General features: G+C 37.2%; 1 protein-coding gene across 19 annotated transcripts in view; it reads right to left on the reverse strand.

The window, feature by feature from the left end:
* Positions 1 to 23,726, reverse strand: part of PSD3 (pleckstrin and Sec7 domain containing 3) — a 785,560-nt gene that overhangs the window by 730,929 nt on the left and 30,905 nt on the right. For 9 of the 19 annotated variants that reach the window (XM_045055440.1, XM_023252529.2, XM_045055431.1 and 6 more), the window contains exons 1-2: positions 2,508 to 2,641; positions 613 to 754 (exon numbers count right to left, since the gene is read on the reverse strand). The exons of 1 other annotated variant lie outside the window; for it this stretch is intronic. The gene's annotated coding sequence lies outside the window, so the exon portion shown is untranslated. Of the gene's footprint in view, positions 1 to 596; positions 755 to 2,169; positions 2,379 to 2,417; positions 2,643 to 23,726 lie in introns of those variants that run through there. 9 more of the 19 variants (XM_045055446.1, XM_045055445.1, XM_045055434.1 and 6 more) reach the window with 8 other exon arrangements.

The raw sequence follows: 23,726 nt of genomic DNA on the forward strand, positions 1-23,726 counted from the left end.
GGCTGAAGTCGGACGCTTAACTGACTGCGCCACCCAGGCGCCCCTATTTATATAAATTTTTAAATTTTTGTGTGGTTAAATCTATACATTTTACTTTATGGTTCTTTCACTTTTTATACTACTAAAAAATTCTTTCTTACTCTCATTCAGAAAAATAGCCCTATATTTTCTTACATTGGCTTTTTGCTTTCATTACATCCTAGGGGTGAAGAACCCAGATTCTGAGTCCAAAGAAGGTGAGGCTAACTAACTCCTTACTCTGCCCTCTCTGGCTGTGAGAATTTTCCATCCTTCTGTTTCCCCACTTACTGTGAGCCAGGCACTCAAAACTCCAATGAGAGAAGTACTGTCCCAATCACACTGATGAGAAAACTCATAGAGAGGTGAGATTACAGGTGCAGAGACATCCAGTAAACGGGAACTGAAACTGGGTACCAGTTCCCTGTGCTGTTACTAATTACACTTCCATTATACCAATTCACACAAAAAATTATCATTTTATTCCTTTACAACATTTAGAATATGGTTCGCTAGCATTTTATATGAGATGTTTGCATCTATCACCAAAAGAAACAATGTGGTGCAGTTTTACTTACAGACCCGTTTCCTAACCTTGGAGTTTAAATGACCTTTTGGCTCTGACGGTATTCAGAACCTATGGTGTCTTCCGAGGACTTAGTTACCACATGTGGCCTGTTTCAAACACATTACTAAATGCTTGGGCTTGGCAGACAATCTCTCTCTCTACTGAGACCTGCAAAGGAAAGGGGACCAAAGAAAGAATACAATAGATCTTCTGCATAATTAATAGCTCTTAGTATGTTTTTCTCTCTGTCAGGAATGAAATAAATATGCTGTAAGTAGGTGATAGGAAGATTCCACTCCCCCAGTGTTGCTTTAAACAAGAACTGTCTGTAGATGGTGTGGGTTCAGTTCTGAGTATTTTTTCAAGTTTTCATTTAATTTGATTAGAAACAGCTGGAGAATCAGAATGACTGTGTAACTTCTCCAATGATACAGAGGGAAAGAATGTTCACAATGACATAACCACAAGTTACCATCCTGGCTTGATCCACACAGGAAAAAAAATTTGCATTGCTTAAATTACAAACCCCAAACTTCTTGTCCTTCCAGTGTTCATCTTTTATCTGTTCAGATTAATAGTGCCCCCAGGCTGCTGTCACATGTGCTACTTAGTACATTTTGTCTTTATAAATGGATTTCTTAAAGTATTCATATCAACATAAGATTCTTAACAATCAATAGTATTAGTTTCATTATTCAATCATGGGCAGAGGGGAGAGAATTTTCTCTACACAGATCAAGGACTCAGATGTTGACCGAACCCTGAAGAAATGTGCTTCTGGGAGAGCAGATTCTGGTTCTGCTGCTAGCTATTCAGCCTCATGGCAGTAACGGGCCTGTGACCTCCCCCAGCCCAAGCCCCTTTCTGGAGGTATTCTTCCCAGGCAGTGGCCCAAACTCTGTCCTCAGATCCTTGATTGAGTCTCAGACTAGTTTCACAGAGAAGTTGGAGGATTTTTTGCTAGCCTTTTCTATTCTTCATTGTATAATGTAGAAAATTAAATCAAAATTTTAAGTGTCAAGCGTTTGACTCTTGATTTCCGGCTCAGGTCATGCTCTCTTGGTTCATGGGATTGAGTCCCGTGTCAGGCTCTGTGCTGGCAGCACAGATTTTAACTGGGATTCTATCTCTCCCTTTCTCTGCCCTTCCCCCTGCTCGTGTGCTATCTCTCTCTCAAAATAAATAAATAAACGTTTTTTAAAAAGACTTAAAAAATAATTTAAAAATTTTTAAGTGTCAACCTTACAGAGCCATTGGCAGAATACATAGTACAACGTCTATATTGTGTTTTAATAAAACAAGTTGCCACATGATGAAAACTAATAACGTTTAGTTTTGAAATGTGAAAATGCAGAAAAGAAAGGCAGTAAAAGAGAAAAAGAAAGTAATCCATAATCTCACTACCTCCAAACAACCACGATTAACATTTTGTTATGTGTTTATCCACATAACAAAATTTTATACTCTCTTTCTCCTTTCTCTGTCCTCCCCCTCCCTCTCATGCAGAGGTCACCTAGTTTATGTTCTCTCACGAGTAGGACACAGAGGTGAAAAAGGAAATGGGCACTATGGGATCCACACACCTGAAAAGTTGTTAGGGTTGACAACTGACCATGGCCTTGGATCTCCACATACCATGTCTTTGCAGCTCCCACTAGACCTAGAATTTTTATCAGCTTACTTCTGAATTATCTACATCTATCTCAGTGGAGGGTAGTTGACAGCCATTTGTAAGCAAGAATGGGATTAAGAATAGAAGCATGTGGAAGGACCAATTTTTCCATGGCTCCTTGGCCCTGGCTAGGCCCCTAGGTACAGCATCTAACCCTACCTTCACCTCTCCAGTGGCTCTTATTATGTCGTATCCAGATAGTTTTAAAATTCTTTTTCTACTGGCATGCCAGAGACAGTTAAGGCTCACCAGACATTCCATTTGCTCATCAACAATTCCAGCCCTTCTTCAGTTAGGCAAGGCTGTGTGATTAATTCTCCCTTCCCTTGCTGACAAGGAGGACTTGTGTTCTATCCAGATGGTACAGTTCCAAGATGGAATATTGAAGGATTATGTGTCATAAAACCCTTACTGATCCATGTGGAACCCATTGGAAGAGAAAAATAAGTTGTTTTAAGCCCTTAAAACTTTAGGTTTGTTTATTATTGTAGCACAACCTAGCACATTCTCACTAAAACAACTGGAATCTCTCTCAGTTGACACTATACATTCATTTTTTTATATCCTTAAAATAAGGATTTGATCATAGTATTTCCTTCTTTAAAAATTATCGGGGGTTGGGGCACCTGGGTGGCTCAGTCAGTTAAGCATCTGACTCTTGATTTTGGCTCAGGTCACGATCTCATGGTTGTGAGATCTATCAAGCCCGAGTCAGGCTGCTTGTTGAGTATGGAGCCTGCTTGAGATTCTCTCTCTCCTTCTCTCTCTCTGCCCTTCTTCTGCTCACTCCCACACTCTGTCACTTTCTCTCTCTCTCTCTCTCTCTCTCTCTCTCTCTCGCTGTCTTAAATAAAAATTAAAAAAAAATTATCAGGGGCTAGCCATTACCTAAATGATGAGGTACAAATGCTTTACCCTGGCAGACTATCTGGCCAACCTATCCCTGTGGGCTAATCTCCTGGTATTATGCCCCCAGCCTAAATCCTAAATTGCAGCTACACTAACTGTTAGGCCATTCCTCAAAATGCCATTTCCTGACTATCCCAGTCCTTTAAATGTTATCAAGCCTTTGTTCATCCTGTTTTATTTGCTTAGCTGGCTCTTATGTTTCTCTGTTTGGCATATTGTTACATGTCCCACAAGACCCACCTCAAATATATCTGTGAAGTTGAACTCACCTCCACAAAGCATTGTCAGCTCCTTCTTCCAAATTGCCAAGTGCTTGGTAAGATCTCTTCTTCAGGAAGTCTCCTACCACATGATTTATTTACATGTTTGATTTTCTTAAAGGTGGTGGTATAAGATATTCTTTTCTAGCACAATGGCAGTTCCATGGGTAAGAAATATGCATTCTCTAAAGAACTTACAGTTGTAGCCCCCCTAAGGTTTGTCAGTCTACCCTCCCTAGACATTGGTATGTAAACCTGATGGCTTCTCAAGCTGTTCGTTATGTTAAGCAGCTTTAAGGTAAATCTGCTTTCTCTTCTTCCCCTAACCAGAATGCTGTCCCTGAATCTCTCCTATATTAAAATTTTAGAGCCAACACTTAGTGCCATTAATGATATCTATCCAAAATAGGTGTGCACCAAAAATGTGTTGATAATAAAAAGAATAATAGCAAATGGTTATAGAGCACTTAATGTGTGCTAGGCAATAAACTAAATATTTATATGCACTATTGTATTCAGTATGCCCAGGTTCATATGGCTGGTAAGGGGCAGGGCTAAGATTTGACCCAAGTTCTCCATCTCCACAGCATTTGTATTGATTAATTAAGGAGCCCTCAAAGTTGATTATTATCCCAAACAATAACACTTAAGCATGAAAATCACCTCCTGCAAAAAACTCTACTTGAGAGTCAGGTCTCTACAAATGGTGTGATGGGCCCAAAATACACAATCTTCTGTATCAGACACATTTGCCCTTTTCAAACTGTCAGTGTGGTGTTCAGATGTTGTATTTTACAGCTCTCGCTGATAAGGCTCAGTGGTTAAGCTCTGTTGTCTGCAGAACTAGATCTGGTTCCAGCTGTGCTGCTTACTGTCAAGTGACCTTGGGCAAGTTCCTGAACCTCTCTCTTCCCCCATTTGGGGGAAAATGCTAGACTTACCTCACTGGGTGGTGTGAGGATTGTGTGAGATGAACCACAACAGACAACTAACAAGGGACCTAGTGTATCGATACTGCTCAGTATGCTTCTTAACGCATCGTCAGTACCATAGGAGAGAGTGTGCAGCTAGTAATAGTCTCTTCTCAACAATAGTGTCAGCTAGAATGAAGGCCATCCCTGAGCTGTGAGCCCAGTGTTCCCCTCAGTGCACTGAGAACTGAGCAGAACTCACCAGAGGCACTGTCAAATTAGGTGTCCAGACCCAAGTCAATTCCTGGCTGTGCAAACAGCAGGGTTCTCAGAACCTTTTGACTCCATCTCTGGATAATGCAGATAATGATGTACCATGGTATATAGATTTCTGACTTAACTTTAAAATTAATGTATAAAGAAAAAAGAGGTGGAAGTTGTTTGGTTATGTGAAAATTGTGTTTTAAAAAAGATGTATAATCATGGGTCGACTACTAAAGATAACAAACCATGAATTATAAAAATGAAAGCTGTATGGGAAATGGATTAAGTACTTTTTATAATAAATTGGTATAGTTATTCATTACATGATTTTCAAAAAGCTTAAAATGTTCATTTGTTTATTCATTCAACATTTTATTTACCATAATCCAGGAACTGTGCTATAGGCACTTTCACATATTGTCTCATTTAATCTCATTCAATATGCCCACTTAGCCCAAGAAATGGGCAATCTCTTCCATTTTATGAAGGAGGAACTGAAGCTAGGCAGTTATACCCATTTTTACCAAAGTTATAACCAAAGGCAGAACTAATGCTTAGTTTTTAATGTTTTTATCAGTACTTAAGCATGAGGGTGCTCCAAGGTTATTCATGCCTCTCCCTACAGTAAGTGAACAGTTCAAATCAACAGTTATCCAAGTTGCTTTTCAAGCCACTTTAGCCCTCAGTTCACACCTAACACTTGCACTCTTTAGGCAGAAACCAGAAACTAAAGGGTTTAGGAGACAATCAGCGTTTAATTACTTGGAGGCTATTCATTCAGATTGAGATTCACTTCATAGGCTTTTATTCTCTGTTCCTTTAGAAGAATTTTCCTGCTGAAAAGTTATATCTATGTGAGAGAGAGAAAAGGTAAGAAGAAGGAGTAAACTCCATCAATTCAATTTTTCAGAAGAAGAGCTATGAGAAACAAAAAGAGAGAAATAAGAACTGTACTAGTTCAAGTGGAATTTAGAAACACTGAATTCTGCTCATACGACATAATGTGTTTCTAAAAGAAACTATAACATGAGAAGCATCTTCAGAAAGCCTTCTAAGCAGTTGCTGTTGCATTGGTTTGCACCTGGCCAGTGGGTAATAGGTATTTTCCCAGGGCATTTTTGATGAAAGACACTGTGGTAATAGTAAGAAAACTTACGATTTTTTAGGCAATGCCAGAATTAAGGATAAGGTTGTCAAGATGTAAGAATAATTTTTGTATTTTGATTCCTGAGACCTCCAGAACCATTTTCAGAATACCAGTCTTCCTAAAAGAGGCATTATGGCACTGTGGAGTGCAGAGGCTTTGAAACAACACAGACCTGCATTCAAATTTGGATTCCACGCCTCCTTGTGTGATGTCAGACAAACTACCCATCTTTCTTTGTTCTACTGGCATTACCTGTGAATTCACGATTATAATGCCTAACTGTAGGTTGTTCTGAGTCTCAGTGAGTTATCATATTTATACAAAGCTCCAGGGTCCTGGCATACCCTTTTTGGCATTCAAGAAGGTTAATCATCCATTACTCCTTCAGTGCCCCCTCCTGTCACTCTTGAGCCTTGGGTGTCTCTTCCATAGCCTGTAAGCATTGTCCAAGATACCCCTCTGAGGTCCTATGGCTCAACTGCTTGGTCACCAGCTCTCACTGGTGACCTCATTGTTGCTGTTCTTGCCTGGTTACTTTCCTGAGGGCCCTACTGATCTGCACTTTTAAATTTTGATCACCTGGAGAGGTTCAGCTCCAGAAGTCAGCCTTATCTGATCTAGGCTTGCAGTTAATTTTAGCTTATTAGTTTGCACCCATGTCACAAGGCTTGAACACTTTATAGTAGACAAACTAATTGCATTTAGATATTTAGGTCTTTTAAAGAAAAATCTGAGTTGTCATGTGTGTTTAAAACACACCAACTATACTCTGGGCTGATGGCTCAGAGCCTGGAGCCTGTTTCCGATTCTGTGTCTCCCTCTCTCTCTGCCCCTCCCCCGTTCATGCTCTGTCTCTCTCTGTCCCAAAAATAAATAAACGTTGAAAAAAAAAATTTAAAAACACACCAACTACTATACCTGCACTGTCCAATTTGGTAACCACTAACCACATGTAGCTATGGAATACCTGAAATGTGGCTAGTCATAGGTGCGCTGTGACATAAAGAATATACCAGATTTCAAAGATGTAGTTCACAAGAAAAAATAATTTTAAATGTTTAAATATATATTTGTTGGTTACATATTAAGATCCATAGGGTTAAATAAAATATCATTAAATTTCAACTGTTTCTTTCTACTTGTTTTAATATGACTACTAGAAAATTTTAATATGACTCATATTATATTTCTGTTGGGTAGCATTGTATTAGACAAGACTGCAAAGCAAGTTTATTAACTATTGTGGATATACTGCAGTAATCAACAACTTCAGTACTATTGGGGCAGCTTTTTCTCTAAAGAGATTAGGGAATTAGATATGTATGTCATGTACCCTACATAATTATTAATATTTGAAAGGGTGCTTGTTGCCCTTTGCAGTTGCCTTTCATGAATTATCATATGATGACCATTTCTTTTACTTTTCCAAATAAAGTCACAGATAAATGGTTTTTATTTGATAATGCTAAAATTATGCATAGGCTTTTCTGTTATATGACTAATGCACAATTATCACCAAATGATAAAAGATTTGTCATATCCTATGAAGAATTTACAGTTATGGAGTGGTATTGGTTTTCTGCTTTATTTTTGTGAATGTCAAACTCATTTTGTAAAGCCCTTCAGGTTATTTTGATTAATGTTATGTAAACTATTTTGCATAAGCAACTTTTTAAAAATTGTCAGTTGATCACACAAAAATGCATCAGATTCAATAGTCAGCTTGGAAAAAACAAGGTGACAAATGAAAATGAAAACACTATGGTCCAAAATCTTTGGAACACAGCAAAAACAGTTCTAAGAAAAAAAGTTTATAGATAGATAGGCCTACCTCAAGAAATAAGAAAATTTTCAAATAAGCAACATAACCTCATACATAAAGGAGCTAGAAAAAGAACAAACAAAGCTCAAAACTGGTAGAAAGAGGAAATAATAAAGATTAGAGAAGAAATAAATGAAATAGACATTAAAATAACAATAGAAAAGATCAATGAAAATAAGATCTTATCATTTTTGATCTTTGAAAAGATAAACAAAATTGATAAACCTTTAGCCAGCTTCTTTGAGGAAAAAAAGAGAAAACTCAAGTAAATAAAATAAAAAAATGAAGGAGGAGAACTAATAACCAATACCACAGAAATACAAATAATCATAAGAAAATATTATTAGGGGTGCCTGGGTGGCTCAGTTGGTTAAGCATCCGACTTCGACTCAGGTCACGGTCTCACGGCTCGTGGGTTCAAGTCTCCTGTCTGGCTCTGTGCTGACAGCTCAGAGCCTTCAGCTTGCCTTGGATTCTGTGTCTTCCTCTCTCTGCCCCTCACTCTGTCTCTCTGTCTGTCTCTCTCTCTCAAAAATAAATAAACATTAAAAAATATTTAGAAAATATTATTAAAATTATATGCCAACAAGTTGGACAATGTAGAAGAAATGGATAAATTCCTAGAAACATATAATCTTCCAAAACTGAATCAGGAAGAAATAGAAAATTTGAAGAGATTACTAGTAACAAAATTGAATTGGTAATCAAAAAACTCTCAACAAACAAATACCAGGACCAGATGGCTTCACAAGTGAATTCTATCAAACATGTTAACAAGAGTTAATATGTATTCTTCTCAAACTATTCCAAAAAATAGAAGAGGAAAAAAACTTCCAAATCCATTCATTGAGGCTAGCATTACCCTGACACAAAAATCAAATACACTACAAAAATAGAAAATTACAGACCAGTATCTTGATGAAAATAAATATAAAATTCTCAACAAAATATTAGCAGACCAAATTCAATGATATATTAAAGGGTCATTCACCACAATCAAATGGGATTTATTCCAAGGATGTAAAAGAGTGGTTCACTATTCACAAATCAATCAATGTGATACATCACATTAACTAGAGGAAGGATAGAAAACATATGATTATCTCAATAGATGCAGAAAAAAGCATTTTATAAAATACAACATATGTTCATGATAAAAACTCCCAACAAAGTGGGTTTATAGGAAATATACTTCAACAAAATAAAGTCCAGTTATTGAAAACACAGCTAACATCATACTCAATGGTAAAAACTGAAAGGCTTTCCTCTAAGATAAGGAATAAGATAAGAATGTCCTCTCTCACCACTTTCCTTCAACCCAGTACTGGAAGTCCTAGCTGTAGCAATCAGCCAAGAAAAAGACATAAGCGGCTCCTGGGTGGCTCAGTCGGTTGAGCGACCAACTTCTGCTCAGGTCATAATCTCACAGTTTGTGAGTTCGAGCCCCGCATTGGGTTCTGTGCTGACAGCTCAGAGCCTGGAGCCTGCTTCTGCTTCTGTGTCTCCCTCTCTCTCTGCCCCTCCCCCACTCATGCTCTCTCTCTGTCTCAGAAATAAATGAACATTAAAAATTTTTTTTAAAAAGAAAAAGACATAAAATATTCAAATTAGTAAGAAAGATATAAAACTGTCACTATTTGTAGATGACATGATACTATATGTAGAAAAGTCTAAAGACTCCACCAAAAAACTTACAGAATAAATGAATTTAGTTTCAAGATAAAAAAAATTAATACACTGAAATTGGTTGCATTTCTATACACTAATAATGAAGTAGCAGAAAGAGAAATTAACAAAACAATTCCATTTACAATTGCACCATAAAGAATAAAATGCTTCAGAATAAATTTAACCAAGGAGGTAAAAGATCTATTCTGTGAAAACTATAAGGCATTAATGAAAGAAATTGAAGAAGACACAAACGGAAAGGTACACCATGGTTATGGACCGAGAGAATTAATATTGTTAAAATGTACATACTACCCAAAGATATCCACAGATTCAGTGAAATCTCTATCAAAATACCAATAGCATTTTTCACAGAACTAGAACAAAATAATCCTAAAAGTTGTATGCAACCACAAAAGACCTCAAATAGCCAAAGCAATCTTGAGAAAGAAGAACAAAACTGGAGGCATCACAATCCCAGATTTCAAGCTATACTACAAAGCTATAGTATAAAATAGTACCAAAATAAAATACCAAAATAGTATGGTACTGGCACAAAAATAAATAGATGAATGGAACAGCATAAAGCCCAGAAATAAGCCTAAGTCAGTTAATCTATAACAAAGGAGGCAAGAATATATGATGGAGAAAAGACAGTCTTTTCAATAAATGATGTCAAGAAAATTGGACAGCTACATGCAAAAGAATGAAACTGGAGAACTTTCTTATGCCATACACAAAAAAAATCTCAAAATTGATTAAAGACCTAAATGTCAGACCTGAAACCATAAAAATCCTAAAAGAAAACATAGGCAATAATGTGTTGAACATCAGCCTTAATAACATATTTATGGATCTGTCTCCTCAGGCAAGGGAAACAAAAGTAAAAATAAACGATTGGGACTAACCAAAATAAAAAGCTTTTACACAGCAAAGGAAACCATCCACAAAACAAAAAGACAACTACTAAATGGGAAAAGATATTTGCAAATTATATATCTGATAAGACGTTAATATCCAAAATATATAAAGAACTTATACAACTCAACACCAAAAAACTAAACAATTAGATTTAAAAATGGGCAAAAGAGGGCACCTGGGTATCTCTGTCAGTTAAGTGTTGGACTTTGGCTCAGGTCATGATCTCATGGTTTGTGGGTTTGAGCCCCAGTGCAGAGCTGCTTGGGATTATCCTTCTCTTCCTCTCACTCTCCCTCTCTCTTTGCCCCGCCTCCACTTGAACTTTTTCTTTCTCTCAAAAACAAATAAATAAATCTTTTTTTAAAAAAAAATGGGCAAAGGAACTGAATAGACATTTTTCAAAGAAAACATACAGATGGACAACAGACATATGAAAAGATGTTCAATTTGCTTATCATCAGGGAAATGCAAATCAAAACCACTATGAAAAATCACCTTACACCAATCAGAATGGCTATTATTTAAAAAGACAAGGAATAACAAGTGTTGGTGAAGATGTGGGAAAAAAGGGAATGTTCATGCATTGTTGGTGGAAATGTAAACTGGTGCAACCACTATGAAAAACAGTATGGATGTTCCTTAAAAATTCAAAATAAAAATACCATATGATCCAGTAATTCCATTACTGGGTATTTACTCAAAGAAAATGAAAACATTAATTTGAAAAGATATATGCACCCCTATGTTTATCAAAACATTATTTACAGTAGCCAAGATATGGAAGCAACCCACATGTCTATTGATAGATGAGTGGATAAGGACGTGATACAGATATGCAGTGGAATATCACTCAACCATAAAAAAGCATGAGATCTTGCCATTTGTAGTTACATAGATGGACCTAGAAGTTATAATGCTATGTGAAACAAGTTAGACAGAGAAAGACAAATACCATATCATTGTACTTATATGTGGAATCTAAAAAACAAAACAAATGAACAAACCAACAAAAAAACCAAACTCTTAGATACAGAGAACAAACTGGTGGTTGCCAGAGGAGAGGTAGGTGGTGGTGGGATGGAAAAAATAGATAAAGGGATTAAGAGGTACAAACTTCCAGTCATAAAACAAACAAGTCACAGAGATGAAAAATACAGCATAAGGAATATACTTAATAATATTGTAATAATGTTGTATGATGACAGGTGGTGACCACACCTATCATGGTGAGCAGTGAGAAATGCACAGAATTATCTGATCAATATGTTGTATGCCTGAAACTAATATAACACTGTATGTCAATTATACTTCAATAATAAAAAAAATAAGCACAACTCTTTTAGCAATCAAAATAGGACTGGACTACTTTTTGTCTGTTTGAGACATAGTACATTTTTATTTGATCTATATGTGATCCAAATAAACACAGGCTTCTAATGTTCTGTAGAATCTTTATGTTTTTTGAAGTTTCTCAACATATTTGTCTAGTCTAAAAGCTGACCTGATATAAGAAATGTCTATCTCTTTGAAAATAGTTTACAAATAAAATGATACATCCAGTGTTGGAATATGCCAGCCAGAATCTCATGACACTTTGATCATTAAAAATTTTTTCCAGAGTGTCTATTTCAAAACATCTTTGTGTGTGTGTGCCTGTGTGTTATGTTTGATTCTCTGAGAATACTATTGGGGTGATAATTTGGGGGGAAGAAAACTATATATTCATTAAATGGTGTCAAATAAAATTATTGCTCATTGTAACAAGCTGAAGAGAGAGGTCACAGTATTATCAAATTCTACGAATTCATCAAAATGAAACTATATTAGCTTTTATGTACTGTTTGACTATACAAATTGTGTTTTACTTCATTCTTATTTTGATCCACCTACATTTTTCTTTTCCATCTAAGAGTGTCCTGATCTTCATTATCTTTTAAAATTCTTCTATGTCATTTTCACAGAAAATGAATGGGCTTTATCAACTCATCTTATCCTTCATGAGTTTTAACCATCAGTAGTTTCTCTTCTTTTATTTTTTAGTTTCTATTGTGATATATAGGAGACATTTTTACATTTTAAGCTCAGTCTTTTTGCTTACCAATTTGGTATTCCACCAGGCTACTTCTTTATTGTATTTTAATTTTAGTATGAACAATAAATTTGAAGAAATTTATCAAATTAATTTGAAATTGAGGCATACACAGAGTAATTCAAAGGCAATTTCAAATGGTTATGATGCTGCTTTGTTGTATTAAGCTGCATTGCCGCTTAATCAAATCACTCTTCTGTTCCATACATTGAGTTATTGATGATTGAGTTCAGGAGTTTTGTCACTGGATCACTAGTGTCAGTAATTCTTTTGCACATCATTTTCTCTGGAGTCACCAGGCTTTGTTATGAGAAGATACAGTAAAATACTGTAGCTGTTGCAATATGTTAAGGTGCATAAAGTGCATAACTTCACACAAAGACATTTCCCCTGTATCTAGTACTAGTATAGATTTGTGCTCTTCATGCATAAGAAGTCTGATCAATTCATTCCACTGATTTCCGTCAGCAAAGAAAAATACTAAACAGGAATTTTATTATTTTATGCACTGGATCATTGAATCTATTCCTGGGAGAAGATCACTTCCACTTTGACCAAGCATTATTGACAATAGAATACTCTACCTATCATTTTATATGCCTGATAATTAGAAGAATATTCCACAGACAAGTTTCTGTCTCCATATATTCAAATCCTAATTTCTCCACTATCCAGCTGTACTAGTGCAGGTGTCACAAGGCATATCATTATCACAATACGACCTCTGGCCCTGTACAATCACATCCCAGCAGGCAAACAAATATGAGGGCATGGTACCCCACACTGGGAGAGCTCATAGTCACTAAACCCGGCACAAAAGTGACTGTGAACCTCATGGATATATCCCACAAATCCAACTAAATGTATCCTCAGTGAACTTCCCCTTAGATGGAGCCTCAAAACTTCATAAGCACGCTTAACATACTCAATATGAGAAAAAGAAGGACAGAACAAAGCTGACAGAGACAGAAATCTTGACCAAAGTGCTTAAAATATGTTTTTTCTTCCTTTTTTTTGGGGGGGGGGGCATATCTTAAAAGAACATCTGACATTGTGAACATGTTGCTAAGGTCCTTCCCTGGGGTTCTTGGAAGTGGTCCACAGAAGCCAGGGGCCCTAAAGCATAAGCTTTATTAGCTTCACGATAAGTCAGCCTCGACTCATGTCAGCCTTGAGCCAGCGTTCCAGGACATGGACAGGTACCTCAATTCTCTGTTTTGTTAAGGTACGTTACATGCTCATCCACTGTGCTCTTTATCCAGATGTGAACACTGTTTGCCTCCCTTTTATTCAGAAGCATTAATCAGAGTGGAGAAGCCCTCTGATACTTCAGTGGTCTCAATTCTCCCAGATGCTCTGCTGCATCTTAATTCAAACAAACATGTCTCCTCCTGGCTTGTTCTGATAACCCAACCTTCCTCAACTGAGCTCCTTACTTCTGGTCTTCTCCGGTCCTCATTATGAGTTATAGAAGAAACTATCTTTGAATAAGTGAAGAATGTGAAAAATTAAACACAAGTTTTATCAGACAAAATTCAAAGAACATACATAAGCTTTGTATATTGACAATGAGAAAAAAAAGTTCCCAAGTATATGATGTTATTTATCATAATGTAGATAACTTGGAAATGATTCTGGGAAGAGCATCAAACATCAGAGTAGATGATGTAATGCACACCCAAAGGAATTTTTAACCCAGTTATGTCATTTGGGAAGGGGTGTGAGACCTACTTTCTAATAATTGCTGTGTGTATTTACAAGGAAAGGGATGAAAAACTTAGCTTGGTACAAAACAATATAAATTAAATCAAATGAATTAAATTAAGTAAAAGATAATTACGGCCAAATGTTGTGAAACTCCATTAGGTTATGGAAGTCTCCCAGAGGAGACACAAGTAATACTATTACTCAAAACTGAGAAAACAATATTATCACTGAATGTGTTATGACTAACTGCACTGTGTTTCTTCCAGGGGACTAAAGGGATGTCCAGGCATATGATTACTGTTTCTTTTCTCCACATGCCATGATTCTATGGTAACTGCATCTTTGTTTACCCAGTGCTAAATAAATTATGAGAACAAATGTCTTCACTAATGTAATATTTAAACACAAAGACTATTGCCTAAAGAGTTCAATTTACTTAAAGCCCTAATGAAAATGTGGTCATCTCATACAATAGGTGAATTTTCCATGCAAGCCAATTAATTTTGATGTTATCCAATGAAGAATGTCAAACTGGAAAGAGAGTTGAGAGCAGGGGTAGCAAATAAGTTTCATGCAAGCCTGCTCTAAATTGTTAGTAGTGTTTGCTTGAAGCTCTGAGTTGAGAAGGGTTTTAGGAAAACAATATGATCCATTAATGATGTCTACCATGTCATAGGATAAGCTAGTGACAATTGTCTGCCACTTGCAAAGCTCTCAGACCACAGCTAGAGGTCAGAACCCAAGATCTCCCTGGCAGTATGGACATCCTGTACTGGGGGTCTGGAGTTGAGATTGGTCTTCCTTTAAAGTTTATCATCAGCAGCAAAGAGACTAGGAACCCACGTTTTAGGTGCCACTACCTTAGGCTCTGGAACTCATGGGTATACTATTGAGTTATACTCTCTATAGGGAAAATCCTTAGAAGCCTTTTTGCACAGATATCATTTTAATTATGAAGAGGCTGAGGCCAGAGAAGCTATTTTACCGTAAGACATAGGACAACTTAGAGGCAGATTTGGAACCAGAGCTCCTACTCCTGGCTCCCAGACCTGTGACCTGAAGTTCTTTGGGAATGGAAGTCCCTCCCCTACTCCCAATCTGCAGCACTGGTCTCAGGTCCTGGGTGCCCATATCAGATTAATCTTAAAGCTGTGTAGGTACTTGTCAATCTCAGGGCTGTTAGCCATCTCCTTCATAGTTCTGTTCCTGAATAGTTCTGTCTCCTTCATAGTTCATTTTGGTGTCACAGGTTTGAACTTTTGTTCTTCAGGATCCAGTCACTCACCCACTGGGCTCTTCAATTCAGGATATGTCAATAATTGTGGCTCCTAAAGTGCCTGAAGCTCATCCTGGAATACAGTGTCTTTTCTCATGTAAGCAATGAAATTGGATGCTTAACTTTCGCCTAGAGAACCCTGAACAAGCCCCAACATTCCTGTCCAGTCTGTTAGTGACAAGAGCCAGCTCAGGGCAGATATGAGTCAGACTTGATGTCAGGCTCTACCTCAGGCTGACCTTCAACATGCTCTGCCTTGAAAAGGCCTAGGGACAGTGAGCAGAAGCTTCCCCTGCCTTGTCGTGGGCATTATTACTTGCAGAGAATGGTCTGATCCATTTCACTTGGCTTCTTTTTACTTGTCTTTTTTTCTCTTCATATCAAGGGACCTAAGGTTATCTGAAAGCATGATGACCCCCACCTTCATTCTTCCAAAGGCTTGGCAGGACAGAGACAAAACAGGGAGGAATAGAATTTCACATCAGCAGAAAGCTGAGTGCCTCCTATCTCCTTTCCAGGACTGACATGTTTACTCATAGGCTCTTCTGAGCTTCCTTCTTTGTTTTACTTGCTTCCTAGGTTTGGTCATGGGCCACAGGCAGGGGAGATTACCTACAGAGCACCCAAGTGGGAAGAACTTCTTTCCTCCTACAAGGACATAAACCACTCCTCATGTGAGGTTTTGGGCATTTGTTTTCTTTACACATGAAGTGGTTCTGACCAGACCACAAAGTCAGTGCTGTCCTGGCAATAACTGGGATTGCACTGAATGAATATGAAACCCAAAATGGCATCATGATCTCCTCAATCCACAGAGCCTTTAACTTACAAATTGCCTGAGCAAACCACAATTATTCCTCCAACCTGTTGCTCATATCTAGGTCTCTATGAAGGGGTTTGTGTTTCTGCCTCATTATTTAACATTTAAAAAGGAAATATCCAATTTCTCATGTAAAGCATTTAGCATACTGCCTGGCACATGGTAAATGCTAGGTACAGTTAGCCATTAATATAATTATTATAATTTTTATTGTGTAGGTAGTACCATCCTATGGTGTGTGGTACTATGTAGCTTAATCTTCATAACAGCTGGCATAAAAAATTTTCCATCATAATCCCATTTTATCCACAGAAAAATAGCTTAAAATCTACCTCTATGTAAAAATGTCCTCATTGGTTCTAATCTCTTCCGTCTTTGAACCACCATAGTATTATTTTATTTGTCTCTATTTGTCTACATGCTCAATCCTCACCACCACCTTAATTTGTACAACCCTAGGAGTCACCCATTGTTCTCTGCATTGCTCTGAGCCCCAGGACATCACCCAGGTCCACTGCTAGCTGGGTTTGGCCAATGGAAGGTACCAAGAGGAGATCATAGTGTGTATTAGTCAGGTATTAGGGTTCTTCAGATAAAGAGAACCAATTGGATATGTGTGCATGTGTGTGTATGTTCATGTGTGCATAAGTTATAGGCATATTATAGTGAATTGACTCACGTGAATATGGAGGCTGACAAGTTCCAAGATCTGTAGAGTCACTTGGTAAGCTGGAGACCCAGGCAAGCCAATGGTTTAGGGTTCCCTCCCAAGGGTTGGCAGGCTTGAGACCCAGGAAAACCTCATGTTTTAGAGGAGTTCAGAGGCAGAAAGAAAGCCAGTGTCCCAGTTCACAGACCATCGGAAAAGAAAGATTCTCTTTTACTTGGGACAGAGGCAGCTTTTTTGTTCTCTTCAGGCCTTCAACTGATTGAATGAAGTTCATCCACATTATGGAGGGTAATCTACTCAGTCTACCAATTTAAACGTTAATCTCATCCCAAAACACCCTCAGAAACACCCAGAATAATGTTTGATCACATATCTGGGCACACTGTGGCTCAGTCAAGTTGACACAAAATTCAATATCACAGTGGGTAAAGGAGAGAAAAGTCTGAATATTTCTTTCCTACTGCCTCCCTGCTTTGGCATCATGTCTCTGTAAGTGCCTGTCTGTGACTACCGTGGAAAAACCTCCCCCCCAGGCTACAGTTCTATTTTCTCTCATACCCTTCTAATCCCTCCAGGAGTAGTAATATCTCCCTGTGTTACTAGTTTTGCAGAGCCTGAACAACCTTTGCTCATCCTCTTAACCCAGCACATGCCTCTGTAGGTAATCCATCATTCAACTCTCTTCATTTAAACCATTTAGGGTGAATGCTATTTCCTCCTATAGCCCTAATAGATACAGTGGTATTCATCTGCTTTTCCATTTTATAATTATAATAGAAATATATGTTTATAATAAAAATGTTTGAAAATGAAGAATACATAAATAATAAAATACAAACCAACCAGAATCCTACTAAAGGAGATAATCATTATTGACTTATTATTTCATTGTTCCTATTGGTATATTTGAGAAGGGAGCATTAGATAAACACTTGGTTGTTGTGTGTGTCCCATTTATTTAACATTCTTCAATTTTAATTTTTAATGGCTGCATATTATTTTGTGATATTTTAACTCTCTTGCAATTGGTATAAAATATTTTATGCCTTGAACAGAAACTCATAGAGGTCAATTCACTATGTCATTCAACTAGCTTGGTACCTTGCACATTAATGTTATTCATTCTTGACACATTATTCACCCTATCCTGTTAAAGATGTAGAATAGTTTATAGAGATAAACAAAATATAGCAAGATAAATAACATTTCAGACTAAAAGAGAAAATAAGCATAGTAAAATAAGATGGAGTAATGAGTAAGGTTAGAATCCAATAATGCATGCCAAGAACCTTGTACTCTTATTAGAAATTGGGTACAAACTTGTCTGTAAGCTTTCTAAGAGTCCATTCAAAGAGGAGAATGCTAGCAGTTACTGAATTCAGTTTCCATAAAAGAACAATCCAGCTACTCAGGAGAAGTACAGAAAAGCATGTATGTTGTTTTCAACAATATCTTCATAGGAAAGGCAGTGAGGGGTTTCACAAGGCTGTTTCTTATAAAATCTGCCTATATAAGCTGAGGGTATCATGCCAAACTGCAATTCAGGAAAAGCAATTCTACAAGAGGCCCAATGAGATGCATTCCTGGTATGCAGCTCTTAATCTCTGATCTAGCTTGCCCCAGGAGTTTAGTTCAAAGAATTTATAGAGAAAAAGATGGCTTGCAAATTCTTCAGGAAAATCTTCATGCTAGGTCTCTTTATAATATCTATATACCTACATCTATCTGTATAAGTGGTAGAGTTCTGGTTCCTGCAACAGGCTCATTTAGACTAAAGTAGATTCCATCCCTTCTATAAACACATAAAACATAACAAAAAATTGTAAACACATAGCCAAGATTGAAAGAACAAATGGAATTTCTTCAGTTTTTGGCAACAGCAAGAAATGTCTCAGGCAGAGAGGTAGGCTTACAAGCTGCCTCTGGTGGCCCAGGGACACATCCAACCTGGATAGAGGTCCAAAAGGCAGAGGTTTTCATGCCCCAAGAAAGGAATTTTGATGTGATCTTAGGCCTCTGTAAAATAGGGAACCAAAAATGGGAAATGCTTTAAGTAGCTAAGACCCTGGAAAGAAGTCCTAAAAAAATTCTACTATTAGCTTTCTAGAAATGGTTCTGATTTAAACATAAAAATCAAATAAATGAACAACAACAATAAATTCTTCTATGAGAAATTAAATCCTAATCCTGAGCCATTTGCAACTATAGAGCCCTAATCTGTGGAATAATAAACTGCAAAATTAACACAAAAATGGTTTCCAGTCCAGTGAAACTCATGGAACACTTGGCAAAAGAAAATGCAAAACAAGTCTCATGGAACACCCACAGAAACAAACAACTTCAGTTGAAGACAAACTCCCAGTAAAAAGTTACAAACCACAAAGTAAAATGAATCACCATAAGGGAAAGTCAGCAGATATAAATATACAGGAAAATATGTGCTCCCCACCAAATTGAAATATTAGAAAGGGACTGTATAATAACTATGTTTAAATAATTTAAATGTTAAAACAGGAAATAGGAACCATATGAAGGAAAGATCAAGACACCATCTAAAAAAAAAGGAGAATCTAAACAGAACTTAAAATGAAATATATAGTTATTGAAGTTAAAAACTCAAAGTATGGGTTAAACAACAAATCACATATATTTAAAAAAAAAAATATATATATATATATATCATATATATTTTTAAAAAGCAGGAGGGCCTGAGAAAATATCCCAGAATTCAGCTCAGAGATAAAACAATGTGAGGATATTAAATGACTGTGAGTTCAAGACCATGTTTTAACTTTACACTTACATAGCACATACTTCAGCAGGCATTGTACAATCATCTTACTTAATTCTCATAACAATCCTATTTTTCAGATGGGGTAATTGAGGTACTAAGAGTTTGATTTACTTACCAAAGCTTCACAGCTAAAGAGTGGCAGTGTTGGGTACCCAGCTTCCTGACTTGAGTACAACTATCCTCAGGGACTTCACTACTTCTGATATCCCCTCTGTCTGCTGCTTGTCCCCTCTTGCACCTGCTATATCATTCCTATCAGCATATAATGTTCTTCTATTTCCCAACATTAAAAAAATCCTTTCTTGCCCTTATATTTCCTATCAGCTACCAACCCGTTATTTTGCTTTTTCTCACAATCAAAATTTACAAATAATTCTGCAAAGGCTCTTGACCTCCTTACCTACTATTTCCTCTTCAACTCACTCAATATATCATCTATATTATACCACAGTACCTTAGAACACTATTCTGAGCTTCATCTTTGATTTACTATTTAATATTTCAAATTTAACTTATCTAAAATTAACTTCTTGATCTCCCCATCCTCATTTTTATTACAAAAATATAAAAAAATATATGAAAGTAAATTATCTTTGCCCAAGAAGTTTATTAATGACAAAGAGAAAATGTAACTTTACTGACATAAATAACCTTAATCAGGTAAAGTTAATCACCAGTAATGTGACAAACATATATAATGTGACTCTTGATATGATGCTCTGAGAAGGATATATCCCTTCTGTGGTTATAATAGCACTCCAGCTGGTCTTAAGGGTTAACTTGCTTCAAGTTGACACACTCCTTGCTTGTTGATGTAAGGCCCTTGATCTGTAACCAAATTAATTTACTTTCTTTGAGATTTATAAGCTGCTGGCCTTGGTGAATGAAGGAGCAGGATGCTCCCGGACCACAGAGGCCAAAAGGTCCATTTGAAGCCCCTTTAGCTTTCTGATTAGCCCAGCAATCTTTTAGCAAAATATTTTTCTTTTTTAAGATCATGAAAATTACTTTGCTGACCACCCTTTGCACATCTGTAGACCTTGCCCTCCTCTCTAGAAAGAACAGACTACTCTTGCACAACCCTTGGGTACCAAGGAACCAGACCTTCTTACACAACCACCCTGGAGTACCAAGGAACTAGAAGTACCTGTACAACCTCCAAGCACCAAGATAACTCTGTAGCTGACATCATTGTGTCTGTACATAATCAAGAAATGTCACAGACCCTGTACTCCCTTAACTGATTAAACCCCTTTAACAGTCCCTGTGTCAGGCAGAAACCTCAGAGTGTAGTCATAGTGGGCCTTTGGACAAGAGTCCACCTTCTCTGCAGGTGGCCAGCCTCTTGAGTAAAGCTCATAGTCCTTTCCAATCAAAATTTGTCTCTTGAGCATTGTCCTTTAGAGCAATGGGAGGCAAACTTGGATTTCTAGAACACGATTTTCCTGTCAAAAATGTATAACCTGAATCTAATCATAAGGAAACATCAGACAAACTAGACTGAGGGACATTTTACAAAATAAATGGCCTATATTTTTTTAAATGTGAGGTCATGGAAAGTGAGGAAAGACAGGAACTGATCCAGATAAAGAGATTTAAAGACATTAAATAAACAACTGTTAAATGCAAGTGTGGTCCTCAATTGGATCTTGGACCAGAAAACAAAAATTGTTTTTCTTTAGCTATAAAAGATATTAGTGAGACATTTGGTGACATTTGAATGAGATATGAATTATAAATAATAGTGTGTAGGTATATACTTATAATACTTAGAATATTATGTAAGTATTAATTCCCTGATTTTGATAATTATACTTTGAGTATAAAAGAGAATAAATTTGTTTGTAGGAAATATACATTCATAGGAGTAAATGGCATCATGTCTACAATTTATTCTCAAATGGTTTAATAAAAAAAATACATACACATTCATCCATATACACAGACAGAAAATGATAAAGCAAAAGGGGTATGTTATCCACATTTGGGGAATCTGATGAAGTATATACAGAAATTTTTTGTATTAGTTTTGCAAGTTTTCTATAGGTCAATTATTTGTAAATACATTTTTTTTTACACACACACAAGTAGAAGAAATAGTGTAATAAACTCCTCTGTACTTACCGTCTAGCTTCAATTATTATCAGCTCATGGCTCACCTTGTTCCATCTTTACCTACACCTGCATGATCCACATTGGCATAATGCTTTAGTCCTACAGCATGTTTACAAATGCTCTTTCATTTTGAACCTCACAGAAATTCTATAAGAGGAATGGTAGGAATTATCCTCCCCATTTGGTAAATGAAGCACTTGAGACAGAGGGAAGGTTAGGAAGCTTGCCTTTGTTCACATAGCTAGCAACAGCTTCCGGCTTTCTGGCTTGGGTTCATTGTTCATCTCACCACATATCATTATTCTAAAACAGTAATAGTAAAAACTCTGGCACAGTGGGATCTCCACGAGTTTCCTCTTTTTTCCTGAGCCTGTGCCTCCATCTTAAATTAACCAGTCCAACATCTCTGAGGCCATGAGGTCCATAAACATGCTAGGAAATCCACCACCTCTGAATCCTCAACAGCCCAAATGCTACATTCTGGGTAAAGACTACTCATCTCTGTCTTCACCTCTATCTTTCCTGGGAGCACTTCCTCATTCTTTCCTCAGTGCTCTGACACCTGTTTGGACAGGCCTTTATGGTAAGGTTTTCACTTTATGGTACAGTTAGCTGTTATATCTGTCTCTCTGGCCACAATGTGAATTCCTTTATGTTGAGTCTGTATCTTCATACAGGATCTTGGCCCCTCAGGATCTATCAGGATCTTGGCCCCTCAAATCAGTAATTTGGAGTCAATTTAATGCAGGGCCTGTTTATAAAAATGTGAGCAGATGATGCATAGGGGCACTTGTACCCCAATGTTTATAGCAGCACTCTCAACAATAGCCAAATTATGGAAAGAGCCTAATGTCCATCAACTGGTGAATGGATAAAGAAATTGTGGTTTATATACACAATGGAGTACTACATGGCAATGAGAAAGAATGAAATATGGGCCTTTGTAGCAACATGGATGGAACTGGAGAGTGTTATGCTAAGTGAAATAAGCATACAGAGAAAGACAGATACCATATGGTTTCACTCTTATGTGGATCCTGAGAAACTTAACAGAAACCCATGGGGGAGGGGAAGAAAAAAAAAAAAGAGGTTAGAGTGGAAGAGAGCCAAAACATAAGAGACTGTTAAAAACTGAGAACAAACTGAGGGTTGATGGGGGATGGGAGGGAAGGGAGGGTGGATGATGGGTATTGAGGAGGGCATCTTTTGGGATGAGCCCTGGGTGTCGTATGGAAACCAATTTGACAATAAACTTCATATATTGGAAAAAGAAAAACGTGAGCAGAGTTTCGGAAAACGAAAGAAATTGTATAGTATCCTCCCTTCCCTTCTCTTACCTTCCCCACCCCATCACCAACCCCTTTCTTTACCAGCCCTAAAGCTGACCTGTTACTGGAATCGTTTTGGAATGAGAATCAGAGAAAGCCATATGGACACAGCTGCTCACAGATGTACGCCACTTTGCAGGTGCAGCTGACGCTGGAGGCAAGGGAGCCCATTGGTAAGGGTCAGCGTCCCAGGGCACAGAACAGGGAGGACAGGGCAGAAGGCATGACAGATGGAGACGGTGCTCACATCTTTGCATTCCCAGCATGTGGCAAAGTGCCCAGCCGGTGCACAGAAATATTTTTTATTGAATTGCTGAATCTTAAATATTGCTGGTTGATATATCCTAGAAACACAGAACAGTTTTTAGCATTGCTACAGCATATTTAACATAGTTTAAACCAGAGAAATACCAAATGTATTATCAAAGTTTAAAGTGTTATGTTGTCATAATGAAGTTAAATTTCTAAGCCACAACATAAAACTAATTGGTTTAAGAATGTAATAGCCAAAGTACAGTGTTGTATGATTTTGAAGTTATAATTCTTCCCTCAGTGGATTCAGTTAAAGATTTTATATACCACTTCATATTAGAAAAATACTTTTTTTTTCTACTTTTCTTGCCCAAATGCTGAAGCTCCTCTGGCTGTTTAATAATTAAAACATGTGAAACTTAGGCATACAGGCAAACACTGCAGCTGAGGATAGACACACAGGAACGTATTGGTTCCACTGCCTCCACCTCAGAAGACACTGGAGAGCTGGCCAG

Source organism: Felis catus, chromosome B1, assembly GCF_018350175.1.
Source record: "Felis catus isolate Fca126 chromosome B1, F.catus_Fca126_mat1.0, whole genome shotgun sequence".
NCBI classification, from domain to species: domain Eukaryota; kingdom Metazoa; phylum Chordata; class Mammalia; order Carnivora; family Felidae; genus Felis; species Felis catus.